We start from the raw sequence: 19,425 nt of genomic DNA on the forward strand, positions 1-19,425 counted from the left end.
ACCTTGGCAGTGCCAATGAGGGAGACAGACCGAGTCACCAGACTGTGGCGTGAGCACGGTGATTACTATCAATATACCTCTAAGCGCATAGAAGTGCTCAGCTCCTGGGATTGCCCTGCCACACTCCTGTCCCCTATCCCCCCTTTAACCCATAACGAAAAGCCCAATGGAAGCTGCGACCCCCGCTCAGGCAATGAACTGGAGCAAACTTTAACAGACCCAGAAACATGAAAAATACTCTCTCCACACGCCCCACCCCATGCCCACGACCCCCCCCCCCCCGCGCAATCAGCCGTGACCTCTCAAATGCAGACACTTAGAAAAGAGGAACTTGTCTTTCTCGGTATGAATGTATATGTTTGACGGGTTGCGGCGTTTATTAATACACACAGAAAAGAAAAGAGAGAGAGGCAGCGAGGGAGTGAGAGAGGAGAGAGGGGGAGGGGAAGAGAGAGAGGGAAAATGATGGAATTAGGAACTGAAGGGGAAGGTGAGGGAGCGAGAGAGATGGAGAGAGAAGGAGTGAAAGAGGAAGAGAGGGGGAGGGGAAGAGAGAGAGGGAACATTATGGAAATAGGAACTGAAGGGGAAGGTGAGGGAGCGAGAGAGATGAAGAGAGAAGGAGTGAAAGAGGAAGAGAGGGGGAGGGGAAGAGAGAGGGAAAATGAAGGAATTAGGGACTGAAGGGGAAGGTGAGGGAGCGAGAGAGATGGAGTGAAAGAGGAAGAGAGGGAGAGAGGAAGAGAGAGAGGGAGAGAATGAGTGAAAGAGGAAGAGAGGGGGAGAGGGGAAGAGAGAGGGAGAGAGAAGAAGTGAGAGAGGAAGAGAGGGAGAGGGGAAGAGAGAGAGGGAAAATGATGGAATTAGGAACTGAAGGGGAAGGTGAGGGAGCGAGAGAGACGGTGAGAGAAGGAGTGCAAGAGGAAGAGAGGGAGAGGGGAAGAGAGAGATGGACAGAGAAGGAGTCAAAGAGGGAGAGGGGAAGAGAGGGAAAATGATGGGATTAGGAACTGAAGGGGAAGGTGAGGGAGCGAGAGAGATGGAGAGAGAAGGAGTGAAAGAGGAAGATAGGGAGAGGGGTAGAGAGAGAGGGAACATGATGGAATTAGGAACTGAAGGGGAAGGGGAGTGAGAGAGAGAGGCAGCAAAGGAGTGAGAGAGAAAGAGAGGGAGAGGGGAAGAGAGAGAGAGAAAATGATGGAATTAGGAACTGAAGGGGAAGGTGAGGGAGCGAGAGAGATGGAGAGAGAAGGAGTGAAAGAGGAAGAGAGGGGGAGGGGAAGAGAGATGGAGAGAGAAGGAGTGAAAGAGGAAGAGAGGGGGAAGGGAAGAGAGAGAGGGAAAATTATGGAATTAGGGACTGAAGGGGAAGGTGAGGGAGCGAGAGAGATGGAGAGAGAAGGAGTGAAAGAGGAAGAGAGGGAGAGGGGAAGAGAGAGGGAAAATGATGGAATTAGGGACTGAAGGGGAAGGTGAGGGAGCGAGAGAGAAGGAGTGAAAGAGGAAGAGAGGGGGAGGGGAAGAGAGAGAGGGAAAAAGATTGAATTAGGAACTGAAGGGCAAGGTGATAGAGGGAGAGAGAAGGAGTGAAAGAGGAAGAGAGGGGGAGGGGAAGAGAGGGAGGGAAAATGATGGAATTAGGGACTGAAGGGGAAGGTGAGGGAGCGAGAGAGATGGAGAGAGAAGGAGTGAAAGAGGAAGAGAGGGGGAGGGGAAGAGAGAAGGAAAATGATGGAATTAGGAACTGAATGGGAAGGTGAGGGAGCGAGAGAGATAGAGAGATAAGGAGGAAGAGAGGGAGAAGGGAAGAGAGAGAGGGAAAATGATGGAATTAGGAACTGAAGGGGAAGGTGAGGGAGCGAGAGACATGGAGAGAGAAGGAGTGAAAGAGGAGGGGGGAGAGGGGAAGAGAGAGAGGGAAAATGATGGAATTAGGAACTAAAGTGGAAGGTGAGGGAGCGAGAGAGATGGAGAGAGAAGGAGTGAAAGAGGAAGAGAGGGGGAGGGGAAGAGAGAGAGGGAAAAAGATTGAATTAGGAACTGAAGGGCAAGGTGATAGAGGGAGAGAGAAGGAGTGAAAGAGGAAGAGGGGGGAGGGGAAGAGAGAGAGGGAAAATGATGGAATTAGGAACTGATGGGGAAGGTGAGGGAGCGAGAGACATGGAGAGAGAAGGAGTGAAAGAGGAGGGGGGAGAGGGGAAGAGAGAGAGGGAAAATGATGGAATTAGGGACTGAAGGGGAAGGTGAGGGCGCGAGATTGATGGAGAGAGGAGTGAAAGAGGAAGCGAGGGAGAGGAGAAGGGAGAGAGGGGAAATGATGGAATTAGGAACTGAAGGGGAAGGTGAGGGAGCGAGAGAGATGGAGAGAGAAGGAGTGAAAGAGGAGGGGGGAGAAGGGAAGAGAGAGAGGGAAAATGATGGAATTAGGGACTGAAGGGGAAGGTGAGGGCGCGAGATTGATGGAGAGAGGAGTGAAAGAGGAAGCGAGGGAGAGGAGAAGGGAGAGAGGGAAAATGATGGAATTAGGAACTGAATGGGAAGGTGAGGGAGCGAGAGAGATAGAGAGATAAGGAGGAAGAGAGGGAGAAGGGAAGAGAGAGAGGGAAAATGATGGAATTAGGAACTGAAGGGGAAGGTGAGGGAGCGAGAGACATGGAGAGAGAAGGAGTGAAAGAGGAGGGGGGAGGGGGGAAGAGAGAGAGGGAAAATGATGGAATTAGGAACTGAAGTGGAAGGTGAGGGAGCAAGAGACATGGAGAGGGAGTGAAAGAGGAGGGGGGAGAGGGAAAGAGAGAGAGGGAAAATGATGGAATTATGAACTGAAGGGGAAGGTGAGGGAGCGAGAGACATGGAGAGAGAAGGAGTGAAAGAGGAAGATGTTGAGAGGGGAAGAGAGAGAGCGAAATGATGGAATTAGGAACTGAAGGGGAAGGTGAGGGAGCGAGAGACAATGAGAGAGAAGGAGTGAAAGAGGAAGATGGGGAGAGGGGAAGAGAGAGAGCGAAATGATGGAATTAGGAACTGAAGGGGAAGGTGATAGAGGGAGAGAGAAGGAGTGAGAGAGACAGGTGGAGAGAGAGCGAGAACAGGAAAAAGAGGGAGAGGCGAGAAGATAAAACAAGAAGGAAGGAGTGAAGGCGTGAGAGAGAGGGAAAGGGGAATGAGAGTAGTAGAGAGAAAGGGAGAGAGAGAGAAGGAGCGATAGAGCGCAAGAGAGGGAGAGAGAACAAGAGAGGAGACAGAAAGAGGAGAGAGACCGCGAGATAGAGAGAAAAAATGTCACCGCTCATAGATGTAGCCTTAATTTCGGCCAGAGTCAGACTACTGAGGTTCCTGAGTTTCTGTGACCATGTTGTGTTTGTTTAGGCGTTCGGGTGTGTGAGCAGGAGTTCAATAGGAATAAAGAATGATCGTTTTAAGAATAAAACTTGACTAACTTTTAATGTTAAAATGTTCCCATACCATTGTTTTCCCTTTTTACTTATCTTCTTTGCAGTGGGAACTATTTATTTGGACAGTTAATTTTAAGAATATCAAGTTTTGAATCTGTCACAGACTCACAAGGTTTATTTCATGCAGAGTAAAACTTGTGTACACAATGGCCATGCAGATGCCGGCGTGACACACATGCCGCTGAGGCCCTGTGAGGAATTCGACCATCCGCACAGTGGGTGTGTACTCACCTGGGCTTTTTCGATATTTCCTCAAGAAATTGAATGATGGTAGATCAACGTCGGAAAATGTGTGGGGCTAATCCGCACACATTTTCTTATGTTCACAGCAACAAAAAAGAAGACCTGTGGACTCTGGGTGCACACAGTCTACAGGGGACGTCCCCCCTGTCATATTTAGTTGCCATATAACAGCCACGAGTACACCCAGTCATCTCAGAAGAGGGAAGGCAAAACCTTCCTCCGGTCATGGACAGCGTAATTAACTATCAAAGGCTCCATGGATCTGCCCTGTCCATTGTCAGTTCTGCTGGTGGCAGCTTTGTATACTGATGAGAGTTAATTCAGTTAGGCCTCCGAGAGGCCTGGTCGCATAGTCGCATAGCTAACAAAGGACAGCAAACACCTTTTGATATGCATCTCTGTCAACCTTAAGCCAGCTCCCACACTCAGTCTCAAGAGCAGTGAAATGTCATGTCTAGGACAGCTGCTTAGAGTAGTCGACCCCCGCAGCGGGACCCCATTCAGAAAGTACGAATATGTGGTTTGGCGGAGAGAAAAAATCTGTTTGCTCCACAAATTCAAGGGGGACCTGACACTTTAAAAAGAAACCACAAAGAGCTCAATTAACCAGAGAGACCATTTGATCCACAACAGACAGGAAGATGGGTGGAACATAGGAGTACATGTTTTCACCCCTTTACCTTTTCTGTTGCAAAGCACTCTGGTTATGATCTCATACATACAGGAGAATTTTGGTGGGAACCCAGGATTGGTTCCTTAAGGTAGGCTTATCCTATACCAATCACCTGGGCCCATTTGACTTTAAAAGAGGGTCAAGCCCCTCTTTTGGCAGATCATCTGAAGACTTTCCAAGGAGTAATAAAAATAACTCATTTGGACCCTGCCTGAAGTTACAGTCTGCCTTACAGCTTCCGCCGGTGAAGGAAGGCCAGGATTTCCAAAGAGGGAAGCAAGATCCCTCCCCTAAACATCTCCAAGGGAACAGAGGGAGATGCTAGACTCAGAGGACCCATCCAGTAGCTCTAGAACCGGTTCCCAGCCAGCACACAGCGTGCCCCGCTAGGCTCTTCAAGCAAGCCTCTGTAATAAATGCATGGTATCAAAGTAAGACAGACACAAGTGACCACAGTTCAAGGGTGTTATTGAACCTTATCAAGGGTGTGATAAACGCCTATCTAAACCTAAATCTAAGATGGGAGCTAGCTACGACCATCAAACAATAATAATGCAGTCCTAGTGGAGTCAAATCAAAATAAAAAGGGCCTATACTAAATAACCTATTGCCAATCCTTACCGCTAATTTACAAATAGTGTGGGGTAATGTTCATGGAAAATATGTTTTTTATTTTTTATTTGGTTTTTTTCAAACCTTAAAAAAAAAAGAAGGAACCGAAGAAAAACAACATCCTAGGTACACAGTACAACATCAACGAAAAGAAGATGACATGTTTACGTCCAATTCCATAGATAAATCACCTCTTATATCTACTGGGCGCGTGTCCAAGCGTCTTCCATGATTAATGATCAGGTTTTAGGTCTAATCGGTCTTTTATGACACGAAGAAAAGAAACCAGGCCATATAGCACAGATCTATTAGACCCGTCAAACATGGCTCTCCACCATTCTTCACGAGGTACAAACTGAAATTTCTCTGTTACTGGGCCAAAGATGATGGTTCTTTCATGTTCGAGCCCGGAACATGTCATTGTTAAATGCTTGAGCGTTTCATTTGAGGTTTTACAGAATCGACAGACAAGATCTAAATCGTGTGACTGGGACCAAAAGCATATTCGCTCTTTGGTAGGCAGTACATTGAGTCTGAACTGCAAATATATAAGTCTAGACCACTGGTCCGGGAAGCAAGTCAAATATTCTGGAAGACGGCCGCAAGCTCTCGCCTCTTCGGGAGCTTCTTTCATTGTTTGTGATTCTGATCTTAGTTTGCAAGTGTTGATCCAATCGGTTCTCCACAACTTTAGTTTAGCAGAGTCAGGATTTTCAAGGAGGGTTTGTGTCGTGATGTCGTAGGTATCAAGAACCTCTCGACACAGCTCATTCCATTGGTACAGGATTGTTTGAACTTTTTCAGAATTTGGATTGTGAAGTATTGCAATTTGTCGAGGCGGGTTCGTTAGTATTGTTTTCCTGAAAAGACTTAGGAGATTCCAGGCAACTCTTGCTTGAATTGAGATGTAGCCTAGTTCGTATCTTACACAAACTGTTGCGGTCCCCTTTGGGAGGTGAAGAACGTTGGACCAAAATATATTTTCAAGCGTATTCCACACCTCATGCCTACAGCCGAATGCATTTTCTCCACCATATATTAAGGATGGAACCACCTTTTGTTGGAAAAAGGTTACCGTAGGTTTTAGAGAAAATTTACCAAATTTTCTGTTAATGAACGACACCTGGCAAGCCAGTTGCCGGCATTTGCTCTTTGCTGTCTCTGCCCAGGGTGCATCATTTCTACTAGGACTGATTCTCATCCCTAGATAGGTGGTATTCTTCACAATCCTGATGGGTTCTTTATCCAAGTACCATTTGAAATTCTTCTTGTTTCCTTTAGAGCCCTGTAATTTTTCAAAGACAATGATTTCGCATTTACCCTTATTGATGTTGAGACCATTATCTGATAGGTACTTTTCCGCAACACTAAGTTTGCGTTGGAGTCCTATAGGTGTTAGATCCAGCAGAATAATGTCGTCCGCATAAACAAGGTAATCAATCTGGGTACCATGTATTTTAGGTGGAAACGTGGTCAGCCCTTTGAAAATGTCTTTGATGTCTGAAATGAACAAGTTGAAAATACTCGCTGCTAGGGGACACCCTTGTTTAACACCTGTAAATGTGTTAATTGGGGCAGATAGATTGCCCCTAAGGTCTAGTCTGACTCTAATGGGGGTGTTTGTGTGGAGTTCACGAATGGCAGCCAGCAGGCTTGATGGACAGTTCCACTCACTCAATTTCCCCCATAGTAGGTCTCTATTAATGCTGTCAAAGGCCTGAGATAGATCAATTAGGGCCAAGTAAATCTTAGAGTTGGACCGGTGGGCTTCCATCTTCAGTACGTTTAACAGTAGGAGGTTGTAGCAGCATCCCACACCCTTAACAAATCCAGTCTGTCTCAGGTCCACTTGATAACATTTAATAGACCACTCCAGGAGTTGTTGTTGACGAAGGGAAGCATACACTTTCCCCAACACATCAAGCAGGGTGATGGGTCTATAGTTCTTAGGGTTTCTGCAGTCTCCTTTTTTGAAAATCGGTATGATCACTGCCGATTTCCATGATTTCGGGTTCTTACAACACTTGATGATTCGATTGAACAAAATTTCACAAAAGGCTGACCATTCTTCCGGGTGACGTTTGATAGAAAAGGTTGTAAGCCCATCCGGCCCCGGGGCTCTAGAGTCGTGCACGTTCTTAATGACTCGCAAGATGTCATCATAGAGAAAGGTAAGATCCCAGTGACCTAATGTTGGCGAGTCCCATTCTTTAATGCCTTTGTCTTTACGATAAAGGTCAGAGTAGAAAGAGATCCACTCTGTCTCTAGGACCAGGTTTGCCTGCAGAGCGTGTTGTGGGGCAAGGTTGTCATTAATCGGCTGGATTCGTACTCGCCATTTTCAACAACATAAGCTCTGCGTCATTTTGTAGCATACTGGCCTTATGAGATTTAAGCCAGTTCTTATAGGCTTGTTTAAGTTTCCGTCATTGTTCACTGGAAGCTTCGGAGAGGAGTTTTCGCATCTTTCTCAATTGCCAACGGAGAAGTCTTTTCCGTTGAGAGATCTCAAGATCAAATTTGTGTTTGCATGTGAATTCACTGTTTCTTAGATTTTTCTTCTGTTCTCGGTATTGGGTCAGCAAGTGGTCGTATTCCAAGGATCCAGAAATCTGAAAGTCCGCCGAGATGAGGGATATCTCGACAGTGTTGAGGTGTAGACGGATGCAACCAGCACCCGCTATGACCACGTGAGCCCAGCGCTCCTGTTCTGTTCGAGCCTGTGAAGAGAAGGTTAGGATCACCATGTCGTGGTCACTATAGGGCATTTTTGTGACTACAAGACCATTGGTTCTCATGTGGATATTTTCAGACACCAAGATGTAATCAAGTTTTGAGCTAGACTCTCCTCTTCTCCATGTCGGGGCTGCTGGAATATCTCCTGGTGTTTGACCATTAAGCATCGTTAGCTTCTGTAAATCCATTTCCACGCACCACTGTGTTGTCAGTTGTTCCTCGGGTTTGTTGACTCTCTTCTTGCAGCCAATTAAGTTTAAATGGCTGATACAGTCAATATTAAGATCACCACAAATGATCAAGTCGTCTGTGTTGCCCAGTTCCATAAGATCGTCAATAACAGTTGTTACTTCGTCAGTGAAAAACGTTGCGCCAATAGCTCCATGGTTCCAATAAAGATTAATAATGTAGAGTTTACAGACTTGATCTTGTGCAGCCCCTGGAGAACAGACCATTACCACCTGAATAAACAGAGAGATGTTAACACAATTCGTGATCCTGAAACCTGAGGCTATTTTAACTGCTACCAAGAGACCGGCCTTTAAGTTGCTTAATCGCTGGGTTATGGGCTATTTCGAACCCCTCCAGTATTGGGTTATCACACAGCCACGTCTCCTGTAAACAGATAAGGTCTAAGTCGGCAATCCATGCTGTATTGAACAAATGACTAAAACCTCTAGTGTTCCAGGATCCCAGTTTGCAGTTTGTGGAAGATTTGTAGGCCTGGCGTTAGTCCGAAAGTTGAGTGTTTAACTTGCCGGCAACCCAAGACCAGTCATTTCCTTTCATTGTCTCAGGCACACAATCTTTAACGTGGTCCGCATTAAGCATTGTACGATCCACTCCTTGAATCGTTATCTTTATCGAGTCAAGCCGTGATGTCGCAGGCAGTGGTTTTGGATCCACGAGTGCTGGGCTTGATGAAGTCGTGATGGATAATCGTTTCGCAGGTTCAATCGGCTCCGACATGTGTGCGTTTTTGGTTTCACCATTGGACATTTTGTCAGGCACTTTTTCCATTGGTCGGGCTACACCGCGAATCGGAACTAAAGTAATGTCGAAACCCAGCAACATTTGCACAGGACCTGCTTGAAGTAGCATGTCGACAATGAGTTTAGACTGGAGATGTAGTATGACTGCTTCATTTTTGGTGTTGTCAAAGAATTCCACAATTTTTAGATCTCCAGATTCGATGGCTCTGAGGCTCGGTACAAGATGGCATAGCCACAGAACATTGTGGCGATTCAAAATTAAGTCATCCGCAGAGTCTATGCGTTCAAGAAGCACTTGATGGCACGTTGTTTCATTTCTTGAGTGACTTTCCTTCTTTAAGTCGCCATGAGATCGATAGATGTTTTTTGAGTTGTCTTTTGAGTTGTCTTTTGCTGTAGGTCTTGTTTGGATGTTCCCGCCAATTCTGGAATCTGAATATATTACGGATTTGAAGTCCTTTTTGTACTCATTTGTGGTTTGGGGCCAAGCTAGCGGGAGCTTGTTGCAAGTAGCCGATTGTATGTGGGCGTCCGTTGACTTGATCTGACATGCCAGTTTACTTGACGATGCTAGTATCTTGCAACGTCTTTCATCCAGCATCATAAACGTCTTTCCCTGAGTGGCCGGGCCGTTTGGTACATCTACTGTCGGTTGCAAGACTTCACACAATCTTACAACTCTATTCAGTTGTTGAGGTGGGATTCTGTCGTTCTTGTTTCCAGCACACAAAGTTTTCGGGGCAAGAGGAGCATTATCTGCAGGTTGTGAAGGTGCTGGCACTAAAGAAGGTTGCGGCGCACTTGGGGTCTTGTCGGTGGATGGAGCAGTAGCACTGTCGATAAGCGAGTCGCTTGTGTTGGAGAGCTCTTCCAATACGGCAGCATCCCCGATCGCCCCCAGCTCCTCCACCACATCATCTTCATAGACTAACATGTTAAGTAAATATTCAGGTGTGTCACATAAGTTGGGTTTAGCTCCATTAGTTTGATCCAACACAATGACAACTTCATTTGTTTGTGTTTTTGTTGCGCCACTTTTTTCTTTCATGAAAGTCTTGTTTACTGTTAAATTTACAGTTTTGATGTTTCTCAGAAACTTCCTTGAGTCTTTACCTCGATTTGTTTTTTTCAAGGGTAGGTATTTCGATTTTTTGACACTTGTACCTCTGGGTTTGTTTGCAGACCAGCCAGTTTTTAAGTCAATCTTAGAGGTCTTAAATATGTCAAAGACTTCAGGAAGCTCAACCTGCACCCCTTTAATTGCTGAATCATGCATCGCACCTGTTAAGTCCACAAATTGTCTCGAGTCAGAAGAAGATGGTATTTGTGGGTCTAGAATGGCCAGATTCCCTATGGATTGGCTCGCCACGAGAATATCGTGGAATTGTGTAGAGTTACTCTTTTCGATCCTGGCCGTGGGTTGGAGGTCCACCAATTTGGGGGCTCTCTTTTCACATACAGAGTTGGCATGCATCGTGATAGAGGTGCCACAGTACATTCAGCTACTATAGTTTCAGCTTTGTCCAGCGAGATGTCGTTTCCTTTGTCCACGTCTATAGTGGTACAGTCCTTAGTTCGTGCTGTTGAATTTGAAGATTTATTTAAATCTTTGGCAGCCGGAGACGAAATACATGTTGCAGCGGGTCAGCATTTCAGATTATCATGTGGTAACGTGGCCGAACCGCGCTGGTTGTCAACTAGTCTTTCATTCATCGTATCCCTTCGGGGACTGAGCTCAGTCTTTTGTTGGAAAAGGTTGAGTGCTTGTTTAGCCACTTAAGCCAAGAGTTTCTTATCCAGGTTGGCGTTCTTATTAAAGTCAATTAGAGAAGCCAATGCCAACTCAGCCTTGGTGTTTGTTCTCACAACGGCTTCCAAATGTTGCATGTGTGTTTTTTCAGTGGCCACAAGCTTAGGGTTCATAGTGGACACAACCGCTGTCAGATCTTTTAAGTTCTCATTTAAATGTTCATACATTTTAAGGAAAGGCGCAATAGACATTGTCATTGAAGATATGACAATGTTCTGAAGGTCTTGCATGTTTGGAACTTGGGCCACATTGCCATTAGCCGCCGCTTCGGGCCCTGTCTGGCGTTTTCTGCCAGGAAGGAAGCGTCTAATTTTCGGAAAAGGGCGCTCCATTAGAGATGAGTCGGAAGATGATGGGTCAGACGAAGAATCAGAACATTCATGATTTGGAGAAACCCCTGCACGATCCAGGCACAACTTGTTTACTGGGCAATTTTGCAAAGTTTGTGGGGCTCCCATTTTAGGAATCTTATTCTGTGAGCACTGGACGCTTGGTGAAATGCTCGAATCAGCACGCCTTCTTTTCGCCAACCCACTTTGGAGGGGGGTCTGCAAATTACTAGAGGTATCTTTAGCAAGTGAATTTGCAGTGGCAAGAGGTGCAAAAGCGTCTTCCATTGTTTCTGATGTGTTATTTTGGGTTGCGTTTTCTGGTAGTTTGTTATGTCTGCCTTTATTCATCTGTTTAAGATCTGTTAATAGTTTGTTAACAACGTCCAAGGAATTTCTACGATTGTTGTCGTGATTCAATTCTGCTTTCTTTGACGCACTTAGGACCACACTCACAGAAAAGGAGTGGCTAAATGCGTCCGAGCAGAATTCTTGATCTGAGGCCACGGCCTCCAAAGGCGTGGAAAGTGTACTTTTGTGAGCCGTGTCGACATTAGGCACTTCAAAGGAAAACGTGGGCGATGGCAGCAATTTTTCATACGCACTGTAGAATCTAGGGCGAGGGACCCGCTTCTTGTTTCTTCAATGTCTTCCGTGCCAATTTCTTCGGTCTCTTCCATGCCAAAGATGGCGGGGACAGTTAAGTCTGAGTTTGGCGCACAGACACTAGAGTAACAGTGGGTTTGTACAGACGTTAATCTGTGTGCAACTCTTGGTTCACATACTATGGTAGAAATTGGAAATGAACTGGGACCTGGCGTCTCTAGCGAGTCCAAGTTCACAAAGCCTCCAGTAGGCTCCTTATGATTGTTAATAGCATTAGAAAGGGAAGCAGTAGCAACCATAGATTCGTTATGACATTCAGGTACGGTCATTTGAGTACACGAGGGGGGTGCGGGAGAGCGTGTGCTTTCCAACGCCAGTTTTCCCGTCACAGTTACTTGCCCCCGGCCCCCCGCCGACATGTCTGCTTTGTGAGGTGGACAAGGTGCAGTCAACACAAGAAGTTCGGGGGACACATGAGCACTTACTTGGACAGCTTGAGTGATGTTATTTGTTGCCGGCTTCAGTGCCGGTTGAATTGAAAACTCTGACGCCGTCGCTGAAGCAGGGGAAGCAGCAGGAGACGAGGCGGCCACACGCGGGTCTTCAGGGACTGGCTGCCGTGGAGGCACAGTAGGTTCGATGAGTTCAGCAGTGAACCGTGAGCATTCCAACTCCGGGCACAGTGACTCTGGGCACGGTGACTCTGGGCACGGCGAGTCAGATCCCTGTTTGATTTGAGCGCGTGTTTTCATCGCCGCGCTGGAAGCTTTCCCTTTCATTTTCGCAGTGGCACGCATTACACGGTCTGCAGCAATGGTAGACCGCGGAGAGCTGAGGAGAGAGAGTGAGTAGTCCAGGATTCCACGGACTTCCTCGGACTCCTCAGACTCTGCCAGACTCCGCGCCCGCTCTGCGGGGAAGTTCAGTTTTTAATCCAAGGCACTCCAGCAGAAAGGCACTCCCCCAGCAGGTAGACACAGAAGAGTTACTGGCAACAGGCAACTCCTCAGACTCTGCCATACTCCGCGCCCGCTCCGCGGGGAAGTTCAGTTTTTAATCCAAGGCACTCCAGCAGAAAGGCACTCCCCCAGCAGGTAGACACAGAAGAGTTACTGGCAACAGGCAACTCCTCAGACTCTGCCAGACTCCGTCATGGAAAATAAAGAAGTGTTCACAATATGATAAGTCAGGATGTTCAGACAGTTGGCCTACATTCCCCAGGTTTTCAGCATGGAACAAGGTGGTTCACTCGAGCATAGCACACTCTTGGGCTTCTTCAGCACCAGACACAGTTCTGTTACTCTTTGTTTGTTGGATACCGTACAGAGACTTTCGAATGAGCAGCCACTCTGTATATGGTATCTGCCTTGGTTTACAAAAGTTCTGGTATTCCTTTGATATTCAATTATATTCGCGTTGCTCACCACATACACCTTGTACTTTGTTCTTTGCAAATTTCTTCATACAATGTTGCCGCTTACAACCTTGGTTCTAACACAGATTGGTCTGCTATCAGTCTCCCTGACTCACCGGCTATGCTGACGTTACTGAAGCGGCTTTCTTGTTTCTTGTTGGAGCCAAGTACAGAACCACAGCGGCACTTGCACCGACCCACTCGGCTGTCGATGCGGTAAAGCCCCAGGTAACTCCGACACACAATGCATCTTTCTTCAGATTTATCTCCAAGTCTTATTTTTCCTTTCTCGAGGGTTCATGAAAGTAGCAGTTTCTTTCCTCTGAAAAGGCCAAGGGCAATCCCCTCCTTGCAACCCTCTCCGGTCTCACCGTCTTTCTCCTCATATTAAACTGCCATCTCGGAACTGCTGCTTCCTCGTGTGTTTTGCCTTGCCCTGCGTGTGCTTCCGTGCTCCACCTTTTATCCCTATGAGGAAGAGAAATGGAGGTCAGGTGTGTGTTGTCACGGTGTGGTGCCTGACTACGCCTGATCTCATTAGCGGGACAGGCTCACAGGAAAAAGCCAGAGGCATGTCTTTTAGCTTTGTCTCTGGGTTTTGTATCTGGGTCATGAAATGAATAAGGGGAATTGTGGAGCTGGTGTGTTTTATAAAAGCCGACTGGGAGTTCGGAAAATAATAATCAGAGGGACGGGGAGAAGAATGACTGGGATGGTGGGTGTTACAATATTCCTGAGTAGGTAGAAAGGTAGTTGCATCAGAGAGACAAGGAAAGGTATATCGTGAAATAGAGGGGTTTTGTGTTTTGCTCCATTTCCTTGATCACCTGCTCTTCCTTCCAGTGGATGTTAATTTCAGAGGGTAGAGGTTGGGTAGATTAATGTCAAGAGGTCTGGTAGGGATGGTTCTACATTTTGGAGAAGGAATAACAGCATCCTATAAAGGGTGAGAGGACATCGGACAAGGACATTAGAATAGAGGAGGGGGGCACCCTGTCTCACCTAATTGTGTTCTCCTCTTTTGGCATTCTGCCCCGAGCTTTCCACTCAGCTCGGCAGAAAGGGGTAAAAGACCCTTGGGGTTTTCACACTTCCTAGGTGGGAAGTGCCAGAGAGTCTCTGACCAAACCCAGGACAAGGCCAATGCCTGCAATACTCTCCTCTGCTTTGGGCCGTCCACCTTAAAGGATGACATGAGCCCAGCGAAGAAGCTAGGAGGAGTGCATCAACAAGCATCTACCAGCGTCTGCCTGAAAAGACATTTTGGAGACAGTCGAGCCCCTCGAGCTGCAACTGACTGCACTGCTGATTGTTGTCACGCTGCAGTCACCAACGCCGTCCAAGACGCCTCGATCAGTGCTTCAGCACCGCCGATCAGCACAGAGACAATAATTCCTGACCTCAAGCCATTGTGTAGGCCAGCCTGCAGCCATCCATCTAGCCTTGCTCGCCCAACTGCCTGCTGCCTGATACTCGCAGCTGTCTCCTGTCTTGAAGTCTGTCACAGAAGCTGCAAAGCACCCTGAAACCGACTCGACACTGTCGAGCACCAAGAACCTCTACAAGCACAATATACATTCTGGTTCTGTCCCCCTGGTCCTTCTCACAAGGCCCCTAGTGACATTTTATGACCCATTTCTCCCTTGGATCAAGTATCCTTGAACTATTGAGATTAATTACTTTATCGACTACCCTCCTGTCAGTATCCAGAGTGCGTGCTTTTCTTTCTTGAAACTGTCTGTCCTCTGCATTTCTTTAAAGGGTGAGTTGTATTTCGTAGTGTCCTAGAACTGTCTGTTGTAATAATAATAAAGTAGATATTTTTATACAAACTTGACTGCACAGTCCCTTTTATTATTGGGTAATTGTATTTTTGCTGTGTAGCAACTACCCACGATCCACAACCTTGCGGAGATAAACCTGCAGTTCCGTCCACGTTACTAAAATTGGATGAGGCGATTTATCCTTTACTTGTGTTTCCAATCTGTTCGTATCCATTGTGGTGTGCTAGAGGTGTGGGGCTGATTGATGGATTAGAAACAGATATTCACCACTGGTGCCCCGGAAGTTGATTCGTCACAGGCCCACTGCACAGATAGCAAAGCTGTGCTGCCAAATGAGGTCTATAAAGGATGCCAAGTGGTTGATATAACTAGCAATACTCCATTATTTAGGGAATTTAATAATAATTATGGGATGTTTACCTCTGTTGTGCAGGTGGTGCTGCATGGGATGTTTACCTCTGTTGTGCAGGTGGTGAACATGGGATGTTTACCTCTGTTGTGCAGGTGGTGCGCATGGGTTGTTTACCTCTGTTGTGCAGGTGGTGCACATGGGGTGTTTACCTCTCTTGTGAAGGTGGTGCACATGGTATGTTTACCTCTGTTTTGCAGGTGGTGCACATGGGATGTTTACCTCTGTTGTGCAGGTGGTGCTGCATAGGATGTTTACCTCTGTTGAGCAGGTGGTGCACATGGGATGTTTATCTCTGTTTTGCAGGTGGTGCACATGGGTTGTTTACCTCTGTTGTGCAGGTGGGACAGGGGATGTGTACCTCTGTTGTGCAGGTGGTGCACATGGGATGTTTACCTCTGTTGTGCAGGTGGTGCACATTGGATGTTTACCTCTGTTGTGCAGGTGGTGATGCATGTGCTGTTTACCTCTGTTGTGCAGGTGGTGATGCATGTGCTGTTTACCTCTGTTGTGCAGGTGGTGCACAGGAGATGTTTACCTCTGTTGTGCACGTGGTGCACAAGGGATGTTTACCTCTGTTGTGCAGGCGGTGCACATGGGATGTTTACCTCTGTTGTGCAGGTGGTGCACAGGAGATGTTTACCTCTGTTGTGCAGGTGGTGCACATGGGTTGTTTACCTCGGTTGTGCAGGTGGTGCACATGGGATGTTTTCCTCTGTTGTTCAGGTGATGCCACATGGGATGTTTACCTCTGTTGAGCAGGTGGTGCTGCATGGGATGTTTACCTCTGTTGTGCAGGTGATGCACTTGGGATGTTTACCTCTGTTGTGCAGGTGGTGCACATGGGATGTTTACCTCTGTTGAGCAGGTGGTGCTGCATGGGATGTTTACCTCTGTTGTGCAGGTGGTGCACATGGGATGTTTACATCTGTTGTGCAGGTGGTGCTGCATGGGATGTTTACCTCTGTTGTGCAGGTGGTGCACATGGGATGTTTACCTCTGTTGTGCAGGTGGTGCACATGGGATGTTTACCTCTGTTGTGCAGGGGGTGCACATGGGATGTTTACCTCTGTTGTGCAGGTGGTGCACATGGGATGTTTACCTCTGTTGTCCAGATGGTGCTGCATGGGATGTTTACCTCTATTGTGCAGGTGATGCACATGGGATGTTTACCTCTGTTGTCCAGATGGTGCACGTGGGATGTTTACCTCTGTTGTGCAGGTGGTGCACATGGGATGTTTACCTCTGCTGTGCAGGTGGTGCTGCATGGGATTTTACCTCTGTTGTGCAGGGGGTGCACATGGGATGTTTACCTCTGTTGTGCAGGTGGTGCACATGGGATGTTTATCTCTGTTGTGCAGGTGGTGCTGCATGGGGTGCTTACCTCTGTTGTGCAGGGGGTGCACATGGGATGTTTACCTCTGTTGTGCAGGTAGTGCACATGGAATGTTTATCTCTGTTGTGCAGGTGGTGCTGCATGGGATGTTTACCTCTGTTGTTCAGGGGGTGCACATGGGATGTTTAACTCTGTTGTGCAGGTGGTGCACATGGGATGTTTACCTCTGTTGTGCAGGGGGTGCACATGGGATGTTTACCTCTGTTGTGCAGGTGGTGCTGCATGGGATGTTTACCTCTGTTGTGCAGGGGCTGCTGCATGGGATGTTTACCTCTGTTGTGCACGTGGTGCTGCATGTGGTGTTTACCTCTGTTGTGCAGGTGGTGCTGCATGGGATGTTTGCCTCTGTTGTGCAGGTGATGCACATGGGATGTTTACCTCTGTTGTGCAGGTGGTGCACGTGGGATGTTTACCTCTGTTGTGCAGGTGGTGCACGTGGGATGTTTACCTCTATTGTGCAGGTGGTGCTGCATGGGATGTTTACCTCTGTGGTGCAGGGGGTGCACATGGGATGTTTACCTCTGTTGTGCAGATGGTGCACATGGGATGTTTACCTCTGTTGTGCAGGTGGTGCTGCATGGGATGTTTACCTCTGTTGTGCAGGTGGTGCACATGGGATGTTTACCTCTGTTGTGCAGGTGGTGCACATGGAATGTTTACCTCTGTTGAGCAGGTGGTGCTGCATGGGATGTTTACCTCTGTTGTGCAGGTGGTGCACATGGGATGTTTACCTCTGTTGAGCAGGTGGTGCTGCATGGAATGTTTACCTCTGTTGTGCAGGTGGTGCTGCATGGGATGTTTACCTCTGTTGTGCAGGGGGTGCACATGGGATGTTTACCTCTGTTGTGCGGGGGGTGCACATGGGATGTTTACCTCTGTTGTGCAGGTGGTGCACATGGGATGTTTACCTCTGTTGTGCAGGTGGTGCACATGGGATGTTTACCTCTGTTGTGCAGCGGGTGTACATGGGATGTTTACCTCTGTTGTGCAGGGGGTGCACATGGGATGTTTACCTCTGTTGTGCAGGTGGTGCTGCATGGGATGTTTACCTCTGTTGTGCAGGTGGTGCACATGGGATGTTTACCTCTGTTGTGCAGGTAGTGCACATGGGATGTTTACCTCTGTTGTGCAGGTGATGCACATGGGTTGTTTACCTCTGTTGTGCAGGGGGTGCACATGGGATGTTGTTAGGGAGAATTCTCTGTTTAGGTGAATTTCCTAACCTAGTGAGTCCCCCAGCAGCTTTGCTGGATTTCTGGAGTTTGTTTTTTCCATCCTGCCAAGAGTGTGACTCTTTTACTCCCACTCTTGGACATGATTGTGGTTAATTCCTTTGAATGTCAATGTGTTCTATAGGCTATGGGGTCTTTTACTCCATATGGTCTCATATGTTTTACTATGTGTGTTACACCGGACCCTCCGTGCCGTAACACTGGGGCGTCCTAGAGGACCCCCACCATAGACTTTATACCCTGGGACTGACTACTGTCTCCCAGGGAATGTAAAGTCACCATTGGCTTAACTAGACCTACATTTACTAACAGAACTAGTACAAACCATCCTATTGTGGACGTACTAGTAGGGGTAATTCGATTACTCCAGGGTCTGTTTTTATCGAGGGGGCACTGTCCCGTCCCCCCTCGTCGAGTTTTGGCTGGTGGCAGTGGAAACTACTCGTTATATTCGACCCTGAATATAACTCTATGGGATTCTTCCCATTGTTGGAGGTTAATACTCTTTCTCGTTAATCTCTAACATACCACCGGTTTATTTATCTTAAATAAATCTATCAGTTGGTATTTTCTGCCAGAACTCGGTTTTTAAAATGGCGTCTGTGTTCGTCTCTGTGACTCCTAAACCAAAGGTTGAGCCCTTTGTTCCCCTTTTGGCGGGCTTCTGCACAGAGGCCCTCCAAAGTGGTGCCATTCTGTCTGGGTACCACAGGGGGTGTGGGAGGGGGTTTAGGCACGCTGGACTGAGTTGCCTTGCCAACTCAAGTCGCACTCTGGTGTGATTGTCCCAATTGGTGAGCCACCCTGCTCACCACTTAGCGTGTTTTGATTGACAGCTAGGCTGAGTGAATGGGGGTGTGCTGCATAAAAGCAGGGCTTTTGGGACTGGATCTTCAGAAGTCGCCACAGGACCTAAGAATCCGACGAGGGTAAAGCTGAGCCGACCTGCAACGACGACACCTCCGGTGGAGCCCTGCTGAACCGACTCACCACTTCCCAACGACAGAGGAGATCTTCGGCTGGAGAGCCTTCTTCCCCTGACTGGTGGGAACAACCAGTCGCCTTTGCTTTTTCTTCGCTTCCAGGGCGTAGTGGTCGAATTGCCCGTGCTGAGCACCCCGGCAACCGGATAGCCACTAACCCGTACCGCGACCAAAAGGTGGTGCCTTGTGCCGGAGCACCCCGCGGCTGGTCTCTTCCCTGGTGGTGCAACGATCTTCAACTTTCCTTCGACGACGAGAGCATCTCTTCTCTTGGCAAAGCCCCGACCTGCATCCACCACCAGGAACAACTGCCCCCGCCGGAGCTGTCTCTCCACATACAAGGTACTGTGTCCGCCTGGCTTCCCTTGTGTCGGTTAGCGTGAGGTGTCTTAATCCTCGCCTATCCATTGGGTCGCCTCCAAGCCTTCTTAACTTTCTGTTCTGAACTGGTCCAAACTTTCTATAATAATTTGCGACAAAGACTCGAAGTGCATTTCCACTGTGATACTTTTTGGGACATATCGCCTTGCCTCTCTCCGAGTGGGCCTGGCCTCTGAACTTTGCGATCTACAGTAGACCCTGCCTTACTTGCCTTGCATTTGTTCGTAAAAGTGTTGGTACCGAGTTGGTTTCATACCCTGCCTTTTCTCTCCCGTTCTAACGAATACTAGAGTGCCATCTAGGTTAAAGCATTCACCTCTGTCTGCAAATAAGTGGTGCCGTTGAACCTAGACTTGTCAAACTATTGTTAGGG

General features: G+C 47.6%; 1 protein-coding gene across 2 annotated transcripts in view; it reads left to right on the top strand.

Moving 5' to 3' along the window:
* LOC138511187 (B-cell differentiation antigen CD72-like) overlaps positions 1–19,425 on the top strand; it is a 154,066-nt gene that overhangs the window by 75,383 nt on the left and 59,258 nt on the right. The window lies entirely within an intron of this gene.

This window comes from Ambystoma mexicanum, chromosome 6p (assembly GCF_040938575.1).
Source record: "Ambystoma mexicanum isolate Mex_15411 chromosome 6p, UKY_AmexF1_1, whole genome shotgun sequence".
Taxonomy (NCBI): Eukaryota; Metazoa; Chordata; class Amphibia; order Caudata; family Ambystomatidae; genus Ambystoma; species Ambystoma mexicanum.